Genomic DNA, 12,112 nt, shown 5'->3' with positions numbered 1-12,112 from the left:
CATAAGTAGGGGATGGTTACTAAAGACGACCAGTCTTGTTCATTTGCCTAGGAAACACCCATTGTCCTGGCATAATTTTTAATATTGCCTCTCTTTATTCTCAGAGTGCCCCATTTTGGATGATAAATCATATGATCAACTATAATAGTCACTAAGTAGTGACTGTGACTATAGTTCATGATAGTTCTACAATGCAGTAGGTTCCTTAAAAGTTGCATATATCAACTTTTTTGATATATATAACTATTTGCCTAGCAATTTCATTTCTGAAATGCTTTTCCTCTGTTTCTTACTGGTCTTTAACTGATAATGGATCTATCTTAATGTTATAACTTTAAGTCGATCTTCCTACTCACTCCTCCCAATATTCTTCCAGGTTCATAATCTATAGATCAGTGATGAATGATGTGTACCTGAGGAGTCTTACTCTGAAGCCCGAGATATAAGTTCACATGAGTGTTTTAGAGGAAGAGGCCTCCTCCCTGGGCACTTCAGATATAGGAACAAGAACAGTTGACAGTGTAAAGCTGCTCTGTTGACCTGGCAGCTAGGCTTTCATGGACACAACAAGGACTTGACATTGCACTGGATTGTGTAGTTTGTCCCATCCAGCCCAGACATGGTAGAGGCTGGTGTAAGGCCTAAGCTATAAAATGAGGGGCCACATCTCATTTATAACTGCAAAGTGTGCATGGTGATCCATTATATTCTATTCCTAGTCCCTGTTCTACTAGTAATCCAGTGTGCCTTTGAGCTGGTATCTTTACTTCTACAGACCTCCTTTTTCCAAATTTAAAATGGCATATGAGAAAGCATTTATTCCCATGTACATTTACTGGTGACCTCCTGGTGTGCCAGGCATTGTGCTAGTCACTGACCAGAAATTGTGATAGAAAAATAGGTAGGGGTAGGGAGCACGAAAAGAAAATAAAAAGAAAAAAATAGTCATTATCCTTGTCCTTATGGAGCTTAGAGTCTATTGAAAAAGCATAATTAATCATATAAAAATGTAAAACTACAATCAGATAAGTGATATAATGGTGACGACATGTAATAAATGGGTTGACTTAGAAAAGTCAAAGTAGTTCAGTGGGATTTGAGATGTGAAAGATGACCAGAACTAGGACAAATTTTACTGACCTTTAATAATAACTCTTCCCGGAGGCGGAGCTTGCAGTGAGCTGAGATCCGGCCACTGCACTCCAGCCTGGGCCGCAGAGCGAGACTCCGCCTCAAAAAAAAAAAAATAATAATAATAATAATAATAATAATAACTCTTCCCAATAAATAGTGAGAATGAGCTGTATTGGAGTGGGCTTAAGAGAGTAGGAGGAATTAGATTGCAGACAGTGAATATAGACAGTTCTTTTAGGGAGTTTAGCTGTAAAGGAAGAAGAGAAATAGCATAGTGGTTGGAAGGGGGAAATGGAGTCAAAATTTAAGACAAAAGAAATGTATACAAATGGAAATGATCCAGTAAAAATAGGAAAATATGATACAGGAGACAGAGGGGAGAATTACTGGAAAGATATCCTTGACTAAATGAGATCAGATGGAATCTAGTGCACAAGGGGTTGGTCTAAGTTAGGAATACAAAGAGTTTATTCATATCAGTGAGAGAAAGGACTAAGTATATGAGCACAAATGTAGGTAGGTAAATATAGGAGCTCATGGAAAGTGAATTTCTTCTAGTTTTCTCATTGAATTATGAAGGAATACCATCATATGAGATGAAACATTGAAGAGAAAGGGAAGTGTGAGGAACGGATGAGAATGAGAGTGAAAAGCCTAGGGAAACAGCGTGACTTCTAGGCAGTGTTAAATGTTTCACTTAAGGTTATTGATCATTAATTGAATTTAAGATCAGCTTATTTTTTTCTCCAGCCCATCAGCTTTGTGGGTGTGGGCCCAGATTAGGTGGAGAGGTGATCTAATCAGGGTTGGGGGTTTGCCAAACAAGTACAATGAAGAGGACAAAGAAGTTGAGAGCAGGTAGACAAACTATTGACCATGGAATTTAAGCTTAAGTAGAAAAATGAGAGTATAAGGGGACAGTGAGGAGCAGTGGGAAAGTATGGGATTAAAGGATTGTAGGCCCTGATGAAGTTGGAGGGATGTTGGAGTGGGAATAATAGAGGAAATAATGGGTTTAGGTAAGAATGCTTGTCAAAAGTGGAGTGCATAACCTTGAGATTACAGAGGAGTTGCAGGTTTTGGCACTGACAGCATAGGGAATGAAAGTGGGGTAAGCAGCAGAAGTAAAGGATAAGGTAAGATCAATTAAAGAAAAGAAATTCTGGTCTGTCAAGAACAGAATTGGAGCAGGTGTGCTGGCTCATGCCTGTAATCCCAGGACTTTGGGAGGCCAAGGTAGGAGGATGTTTTGAACCCAGAGGTTCAAGACCAGCCTAGGCAATATAGGGAGACCCCATCTCTATAAAAATTAGATTATCCAGGCATGGTGCCACACACCTGTGTCCCAGCTATGCAGGAGGTTGCGACTGCAGTGAGCTGCACTCCAGCCTGGGTGACAGGGCAAGACCCTGTCTCAAAAAAAAGAACTGAGAATTCAGGAAGGATTATCTATGTGAAGAATGATTTTAGGAGGCTGTCTCAGTAATGCAAGCTAAAATAACGGTGGCTTGGATCAGAATGTTAGTGGTAGAAATGGTGAGAAGTGGTGGGATTCTGGATGTAGTTAGGTGGAGGTAGAGCCAAACAGGATTTCCTGGCATAAGATGTGAGACAATCTAGGATGGCTCCAAGGTTTTTGGCCTAAGCAATCAGGAGTATAGAATTATCTACTGAAATGAGAAGACTGGCAGGGGGAACAGTTTGGTAAAGGAATTCATTTTGGGCAGGTTAAATTTGAGATACTCATTAGACATCCAAGTGCTGATGTTCAGGGGAGTGGGCTGGACTGGAAATGTGAATTTGATAGTTACTAGCATAACTACTTAGAGCCGTGAGACTGAATGAGACCACCAGTGGAATAAGTGGAGATAAAGTAGAGAAGGGGTCCAAGGGCCAAGTTGTTGAAATCCAAGACCCTCAGCTATAAAATTTTTAAACTTCATAAGGCAAGAATTTTGTCTCATGGCCCGGCCTGCTAGATGCTTATTCAGATTTCTCCCCTTCTTTCTAAGAAGATCCTGCCTAGAGAGGAGCAATGATATGGCTAATGGACGTGAACATGATCAATTAAATATAGGCAGAAGTCATAGGATGGAATTCTAGGAAAGTTAGAAAGGGGTGGGGAGTGCAGGCAGCTCAGCTATCATGCTTTTCTTAACCTTTGCCCTTGCCCTCCTTCCTGCTTGGAATGCAGATAGAGTGCTGAAGGTGCTGGAGATTCCATCAGAATGACTGAAAATTTCCAAATTTATCTTGGCATTATGGAGTAACCAAAATAGCCCCAGACTACCTGCACTGGACTTCACATTTTGTGAGAAAAAACAAAACCCTCATTCATTTAAGCTGAGGGGAGTGAGGTGGGGGCTTACAGCAAAATGTATTCCTTAATATACATTTATGTTGTGCCCTACTATATCCCCTATATCTAGAAAAATGCCCAGCATGTGACAGTTGCTCAATAAATATTGATTGGGTGAATAAATGAACATCTAAGAATTCCATAAAATGGTTCAATGTAAAATAAACATCTAAAAAATAATGTTAAAACGATATGATGGAGTAAAGATTCCTATTCATTACAACACACTGTAAAATATTTAGACTCGGTCGGGCACAGTGGCTTACACCTGTAATCCCAGCACTGTGGGAGGCCGAGGCGGGCGGATCACGAGGTCAAGAGCTCAAGACCATTCTGGCCAACGTGGTGAAACCCCTTCTGTACTAAAAATACAAAAATTAGCTGGGCATGGTGGTGTATACCTAGTCCCAGCTACTTGGGAGGTGGAGGCAGGAGAATCGCTTGAACCCAGGAGGCAGAGGTTGCAGTGAATCGAGATTGTGCCACTGCACTCCAGCCTGGTGACAGAGCGAGACTTTCTCTCAAAAAAAATTTAGACTCTAATAATCAATATAAAAGATATGAATATGAAGAAAAAGTATAAAGCATTACTAATGAATATTTAAAAAGCAGAATATATTAAGGTATACCATTTTCCTAACTTATAAGGCTATAATTAGTATTCTAGAAAAACCAGTCCTCCAAAAATGATATATATCTTTTTTGCCACAATTTTAGTCATCATTCCAATTGGCTTTACTTTTGTCTGTATGTTTATTTAAACTTAAAACTTATTTGGAAAAGTATGTGAGAAAAATCAAATCAATACTTCAAAAGAATAATTGAGGTGAGGTGTGGTGGCTCATACCTGTAATTCCAGTATTTTTGGAGGCCGAGGCAGGCAGATTGCTTGAGCTCAAGAGTTCAAGACCAGCCTGGGCAACAGCAAGATCCTGTCTCTATAAAAATAAAACAGAAAGAAAGAAAAGAAAAAAAGAAAAGAGTAATTGAGTTGTATGTATGGTTTGGGAGACTTTGCCCTACTATTCAAGTATACTCTAAAGCTGCCATCATTTAAATAGTATGTTACTAACACAGGAGAAGAGTGGAATAAAACAATTCATAGACCAGCTTATTGAAGTGAGAGGGGAAAAAAAAAACAATTCAAAACCAGTAGGAATTTAATGTAAAGAAATGGCACTTCAGATTGGGGCAAAATTATATTGCCACACTACAAACAAAAATACATTCTAGATGGACTATACATAAATTGCTTTTAAGAGCAAACTAGAAGAGCTTTGAGAAGCGATTGAATAGCCACAGTTGTGGAATTGAGGAAAAACGGAAAACACAGACCTATAGACATAAGAGTTTCATTCAGAAGACATTTCCTGAATACCCATGAGATCCTGTGCCAGGTTCTAGGGATAAAAAAGATAACACATCTTTTGAGGATGTTTTCAGCCTGAAAGAGTTGGAATTTAAGCTACAGTAAGGGGTGTTTTAAGTTCAATATCATGAGAATTTTGGAATTCAGCTGGCTGCTGTCTACTTGAGAATATGGTGGCATCCCATCTCATCTGAAACCACAGGACCTTTTGGAAAGCTTAGCTTTGGATTAGTGGAGTGCTCATGTTGGGATGTCTATATATCTAACCCTGACTTCAGAGTTAGCACTTGTATTAAAATTGGAGATGGCAAGAAGGGACAGGATGGAAAAACCAAAAATATATTTAGCCCATCTTTTCATTTTGGCTTCCTGCCTAAAATCAGTCATAATGAGTTGGATTTAAATAACAGATCATGGAGAACTCCTGAATGACTGGGCTCATTGCCAAAGCAGTCTGTTCCACAGGAAGAAAGATTAGGTTTCTTCTCACTCACTTTATATGGTGAGGATGATTCTGTGCATGAAGGTTGCGTTTCTTACTTAGGGAGAGAGTGGGATAAGCAGACTCTGGTCCTTTCAGCACTAAACATTACCTTTTTAGAAATTAATTTTAAAACCACCCCCAGAAAGACTTGTTGTTCTCTTGCCTCATATCAAGAATCTAAGGTTTATATAGCCACCCCTTAAATATTTTGAAGAAGAAACTCTCATCCTGAAGAAAGGAAATAAAGTATTAACATAAATGCTTCAGGGAAGCTTCTGAGATAGAGAGTTTATCCTAACTGTATGACCCATCTAATATGGCGGCCTGAAATGTTATATGGCCCAATCCTACCAGAAAAATCTAAAGTTAAAGATACAATGGTGAAGGGAGACATGGGGTAACGGAGGGAGGAAGGGGGAGAGAGCAATTTAATAGCTTCACACTGGTGGGGTACAAAGTTTTAAGAGTTCAGTTTTATCCAAGCAATTAGGTCAAATATAACTCTCTCTAGATTTATTGCAGTATTTTGCAAAAGCAATCAACTAAGATGGATGAAAGCGTGCTACTGAAAGCTTTTCACTTCTGACAAAACTTTCCACCTTCTTATAGCCAGGCCCACAATAACCAGGGGGAATTTCCCCCAAGGGAGCATGCTTTTGGATGTCTCTCTCCAGTCCCAACGATTGGTTCTTTGATCATTTGACATTTGCCCACCTGCTTCTGAGGTTTAAGGCTCTTAGCAATGAAAGAGAAGGCAACACCAGTGAAAGTCAAAACTAAGATATTCTCATGTTCTTTGTTTCACAAGTTTAAGGTGATTTTATGAAGCTAAAACTCAAAATGCCCAGTTTAGTCAAATTTGATGTAATTTGCTACTTCAATTACCAAAATAATTGAATTTCCAGCGAAGCACACTGTCACTTGACCTGTATTATCACCCACAAGAAACATCAAGTTATTTTGGACCATTTGTTTTAACTGTATTTTTATGATTTTTCCTGATTGAAAAAGCAATATGTGTAGTCTAAAAGGCACGAATAATGAAATACAAAAGTTGGAAAATAAAAATCTCTTCTGCTGAGTAGCCACCTTCTATAGTTTACGTACATCCCTGTCCCTTTTTCTATATGTATGTTCCTTCCTAAAGATTTTTAACAAACTGGCGTCATATGTACACTGTTCTTTTTCTCTTTGTAATCGGGCATGTACATGTTCCCATGTCAGTACCTACATATCTACCTTAATACATTTCATTGTGTGTTTGTAAACAACAGCAAACAGTGCTGCAGTGAGCACCATCCTACATTGTCCTGGTGGTACCGCTTTGTCAGAGAATGTGCACATTTAAAGGTCAATAGCTATTGTGAACCCCCTACCACCACCACCAATACAGTAAGGTTAAATATTTTTTCATGACTTTTTGTTTCAATTGTATGAGCACATATATGTGTATTGGTACTGGGTTAAAATGTAAACTATAGTCTTTATTTTGGATTGAGGTTTTAAAAAATGAAAGTCAAAAATGGGAGGCACTTTTCTCTATGGGAAGAACTCTTGCTGTTCCCCTGCTCAGCATGGTACCTCATACTACAGAGCCTTTGTAGATGTCATTCCTTTTGCCTGGAACGGCCTCCCCTTCCTCTTACTTCCACCCATTTATCAGGTCCCAGTATTGGATCTTACCTCAAAGGGCATTTTCTCCCAGACTAAATCAAGTTCACTATTACAGGCTGTCCTTACACCACATGACTTTGCTTCACTTCCTGCACATATACATTTATGTACGTGATAACAGCATGCAACTAATGTCTTCCTCTGAGGACTCTCTGAGGACAGCAACCTTGAGTATCTACCACTATTTGTGATAATCAGAAAACTCACCACCCCCCTTTTATTCATTCCTTCTCTGATTTTGCCCCCATCTTCATCAGACCTGAGTCTTCCATCTTTTTCCTTTGATTCCTCTAGATACAGTGTTTGGCCTTGGGCTCTGTCTTAGCTCTTAGCTCATTTTTTTTGAGAAAACAGAGCATGAAAAAAGCATATGTACTCTTACTTTATTGGGGGTTATAATCCCAGAGCAGGAAGAAGGGAAAAAAGGAAGTGAGCCAGGAAGCAGAGAAAGCAAATACGAAGTGCTCTGTTAACTTAGCTAGTCATAGACTCATAAGAAAACATTGCCAGTTTCTTAGTCACCAGGTTGTCATGGAAGAAGCTCTGTGGTATGATGGTGGCACAGAACACTGGAAGGGTGGAAGGAAAGTAGGGAAGAGAAATTCATTGACTGTCTCCCTCCTGACTCCTGTTTCTTTCTTACTAGTTAGTGTTCACCTTACCAGGCATTGATTCCTCCATACTTCAAGGTTTTATTACTTGGCTTCTGTGGACAGCTGCTAAGAAGTGGAACCAGTTGGGTCAGACCCTTGTGCTTGAGCTACTTTGGATCCCACAGCAGCAGGTGAGAAGGAGACCACTCTGAAGTCTGGTCCTTACCACCCCCAGCTAAGGTGAGACAGCATGCACCATGACTGCAGTAGCAAAGAGGCTTCCTGTGGAGCCACTGGCTGAGGACAGGGGTGGGAGGGATATAGGCAAGGCTGAGTGAATCTGAGTGGATTATGTGGCTGTGAGTGAGCTTCATAAACCAGTCCAGTACAGCTTCCAGAGCATTAGAATTGAGGTTCTTTCAAACTAACTTAGCTTACCTGAACTGCCCCCCTCTTCCACCCCAATTGTTTTTTGCTCCTGTTCTCTACTTGTGGAACTCAACTGTAACCCATACAACCCAACGAGCTCCAAGGCAATCTAGTCCCAGAACCTTATGCCTGGCCTCACAATTTGTTGCAGCACCGGGTGACCAAGGCGCCAAAATATCTCTTATTTCTTCATTGTTTACAAGGTTCCCTTGGATCACTTCCCTCCCACCTAGATATCCAAGAACACTGAGCAACAGCTGCCTATCCATTAAAGAAAGAAAATTAGAAATTCTGGGCAATGGGAAAATCTCTGGGGCTCATGGAGAGTTTGGCTGCTGTGTGATTGATACTGGAAGCTGTTGGAGTTGAAAATGGATGAGTCAGGGGCCAAGAAAACTAAAACTGACAATTGGCCCTTAACCCACCACATCATCCAAACAAGAAAACATACCCTCCATGCCCCTGTCCTCCTAAGATAAAAACATCAAAAACCCTAGGAGAGGATATGCAAAACCAGACTGTGTATGTCTAATTTGACAAAGGGTTACTTAAAAATAAATTGCTCAGGGCAAAGCACAGATCAAGAGAGTTCCTTTGGGCTTTGGCCAACTCTTCCCTAATACAGTTTGCTGGCCCGAGTGAATAGGGCCAGAACCAAAGAAAATAGTCTACAATCAAAAAGTTTGTGTCTAGAAGCTTTCCCTTGCACACTCTTGCTCTTTTGCTCTCTAACAGTTTTATTGAGATATAATTCACATATCATACAAGTCACATATTTAAAGGGTGCCAGCCAATGGTTTTGAATATATTCAAGGAGTTCTGCAGCCATTACAATACATATTATCATTTTCATCACCCCATCAAAAGATCCTGTACCCCCATTAGCAGACAACTACTTTGTCTCTATGGATTTGCCTATTCTGGACATTTCATGTAAATGCAGTCATACAATACATGGTCTTTTGCAACTGGCTTCTCTCACTTAGTGTAATGTTTTCAAGGTTCATTCCTGTTGTAGCATGTAGTAATAGTCTATTTCTTTTTATTGCTGAATAATATTCTCCTGTATGAATGCACAACGTGTTACCCATTCATCCATTGATGGACATTGGATTATTTCCATGTTTTGGTTATTATGAATTATTCTGCCATGAACATTCATATACCAGTTTTTGTGTAAACATATGTTTTTATTTTTCTTGGGTGTACATCTAGTAGTGAAATTAATGAGTCTTTAAATGGTAACTTTATGTTTAATCTTTTGAGGAGTTCTTCAAAAGATTGCTTGCCAAAGTGACTGTACCACTTTACATTCTCACCAGCAGTGTATGAGGGTTACAATTTTTCTATATCCTCATCAACACTTGTTATTTTTTTATTATTATTATAGCCATCCTAGTGGGTGTGAAGTGGTTTCACACTGTGGTTTTAATTTCCTTTTCCCTCATGAATAATAACATTGAGCATCTTTTCATATGCTTATTGGTCATTTGCATATCTTCTTTGAAGAACTGTCTATTGAGCTCCCAGGTGACTGGGACTACAGGCGTGTGCCACCAGTCCTGGCTAATTTTTGTATTTTTAATAGTAATGGGGTTTCACCATATTGTCCAGGCTGGTCTTGAACTCCTGACCTCGTGATCGACTCCCCTCGGCCTCTCAAAGTGCTGGGATTACAGGTGTAAGCCACTGCACCTGGTTTTTCATTCTCAAGATTGTTTTGGCTATTCTGGGTTCCTTGCATTTTCATATGGATTTTAGGACCAACTTGTCAATTTCTGCAAAGTCGTCAGCTGAGATCTTAATAGGGATTGTGTTGAATCTGTGGGTCAATTTGGGGGGATACAGCCTCTTAATAGAACAGTCAGCCCTCCATATTCATGGTTTCTGCATCTGGATTCAACCAACTGCAGATCAAAAATATTTGGGAAAAAAAAATGGATAGCTGCATCTGTAACTGAATATATACAGAGTTTTTTTCATTTTTCCCTAAACCATACAGTATAATAATTTACACAGCATTTACATTGTATTAGGTATTATAAGTAATCTAGAAATGACTTAAAGCACAGTGTATGAGGCAATGTGTATAGATTATATGCAAATACTATACCATTTTATATAAGGGACTTGAGCATCTGTGGATTTTGGTGTTCGAGGGGGATTCTGGAACCAATCCCCTGTAGATATCGAGGCACACCTGTATTGTCTTCCAATCCATGAACATGGGCTGTTTTTCCATTTATTTAGGCATTCCTTAATATCTTTCAACAATGTTTTGTTGGTAGAAGAGTATAAGTTTTACACTTGTTTTGTTGCATCTATTCCTAAGTATTTTAATTTTTTAATGCAGTTATAAGTGAGATTGATTTCTTATATTTTCTGAATGTGCACTACAACTGTATAGAAAGACAATTGATTTTTTATATTGATCTTATATCCTGCAACCTTGCTGAACTCATTTTATTAGTTCTAATAGTTTTTTAGCAGATTTTTCTGGATTTTCTGTATTATAAGGTCATACCATTTGTGAATGGAGTTTCATCTCTGTCTTTCTAATCTGAATTTCTTAAACGTTTAATTTTCCTGCCTAATTTATCTGACTGGAACCTCCAGTACAATGTTGAATAGAAATAGTGAGAGTGGACATTGTTGTCTTGTTCCTAATTTTCAGGGGAAAGCATTCTTTCATCATCAGGTATGATGTTAGCTATGTGGGGGGTTTTGTTTGTACCCTTTTATCAAGTTGCAAAAGGTCCTTTCTATTCTTTTTTTTTTTTAAGTATTTTTATCATAAAGTGGTATTGAATTGTTTCAAATTCTTTTTCTACATCTATTGAGATGATTTTGCAGGGTTGTCTTTTATTTAGTTAATATGGTATGTTACATTAGCTAATTTTCAAATGTTAAACCAATCTTGCATTCCTGGGATAAATTCTGCTTGGTCAAGGGGTATGTTATGGGTTGAATTGTGACCTCCAAAAATTCATATGTTGAAGTCCTAATCCCCAGTACCTCAGAATGTGACTGTATTTGCAAATAGGGTCATTGTGGATGTCATTAGTTAAAATGAGATCATATGGGATTAAAGTGGGCCCTAGTCCAATATAACTGTTGTCCTTATAAAAAGGGGAAATTTGGATACAGACACATACACAGAGGGAGTGTCATGTGAAGACTGGAGTTACGCTGCCACAAACTAAGAAACTACTAGAAGGTAGAAGAGAGGCCTAGAACAGATCCTTCCCTAGTGCCCTCAAAAGGAACCAACCCACCCTCCCAACACATTGATCTTGGACTTATAGCTTCCAGAACGGTAAGACGGTAAGTTTTTGTTGTTTAAACCACCCAGTTTGTGGAACTTTGTTATGGCAGCCCTAGCAAACTTACATATAATGTATAATCCTTTGTATATATTACTGGATTTGATTTGCTAGTATTTTGCTGAGGGTTTTTATATCTGCATGCATAACAGATATTGGTCTGTACTTCGCTAATATAGTCTGGATATTTGTCCTCACCCAAATCTCATGTTGAAATGTAATCCTCAATGTTGGAGACAGAGCATGGGGGGAGGTGTTTGGACCATGGGGACAGATCCCTCATGAATGGTTTGGGCCATCCTCTTGGTGATAAATGAGCTCTCACTCTGAGTTCACATGAGATCTGGTTATTTAAAAGTATGTGGCACCTCACCTCCCCCCACTCTCTCACACTCTTGCTTTCATTCTCACCATGTGACATGTCTACTCCCCCTTCACCTTCTATCACGATTGTAAGCTTCCTGAGGCCCCCCACCGCCCAGAAGCTGAGCAAGTGTCAGCATCATGCTTCCTATAAAGCCTGCAGAATTAAACCTCTTTTCTTTATAAATTACCCAGTCTCAGGTAGTTCTTTATAGCAGTGCAAGGACAGACTAACACACTCTCTCTATTTGTTAAGTCTTTTGAGTTATATTTTTAGTGTTTCTCTAGGCTTGCCATATACACATTAACCTAGCATAACCTACTTCAGATTTATACTAACAATCTCAGTGAGATAAAGAAATACTACTCCTAGCCGGGCGCGGT

Source organism: Mandrillus leucophaeus, unplaced genomic scaffold, assembly GCF_000951045.1.
Source record: "Mandrillus leucophaeus isolate KB7577 unplaced genomic scaffold, Mleu.le_1.0 Scaffold1558, whole genome shotgun sequence".
NCBI lineage: Eukaryota > Metazoa > Chordata > Mammalia > Primates > Cercopithecidae > Mandrillus > Mandrillus leucophaeus.
This window is presented reverse-complemented; position numbering follows the sequence as displayed.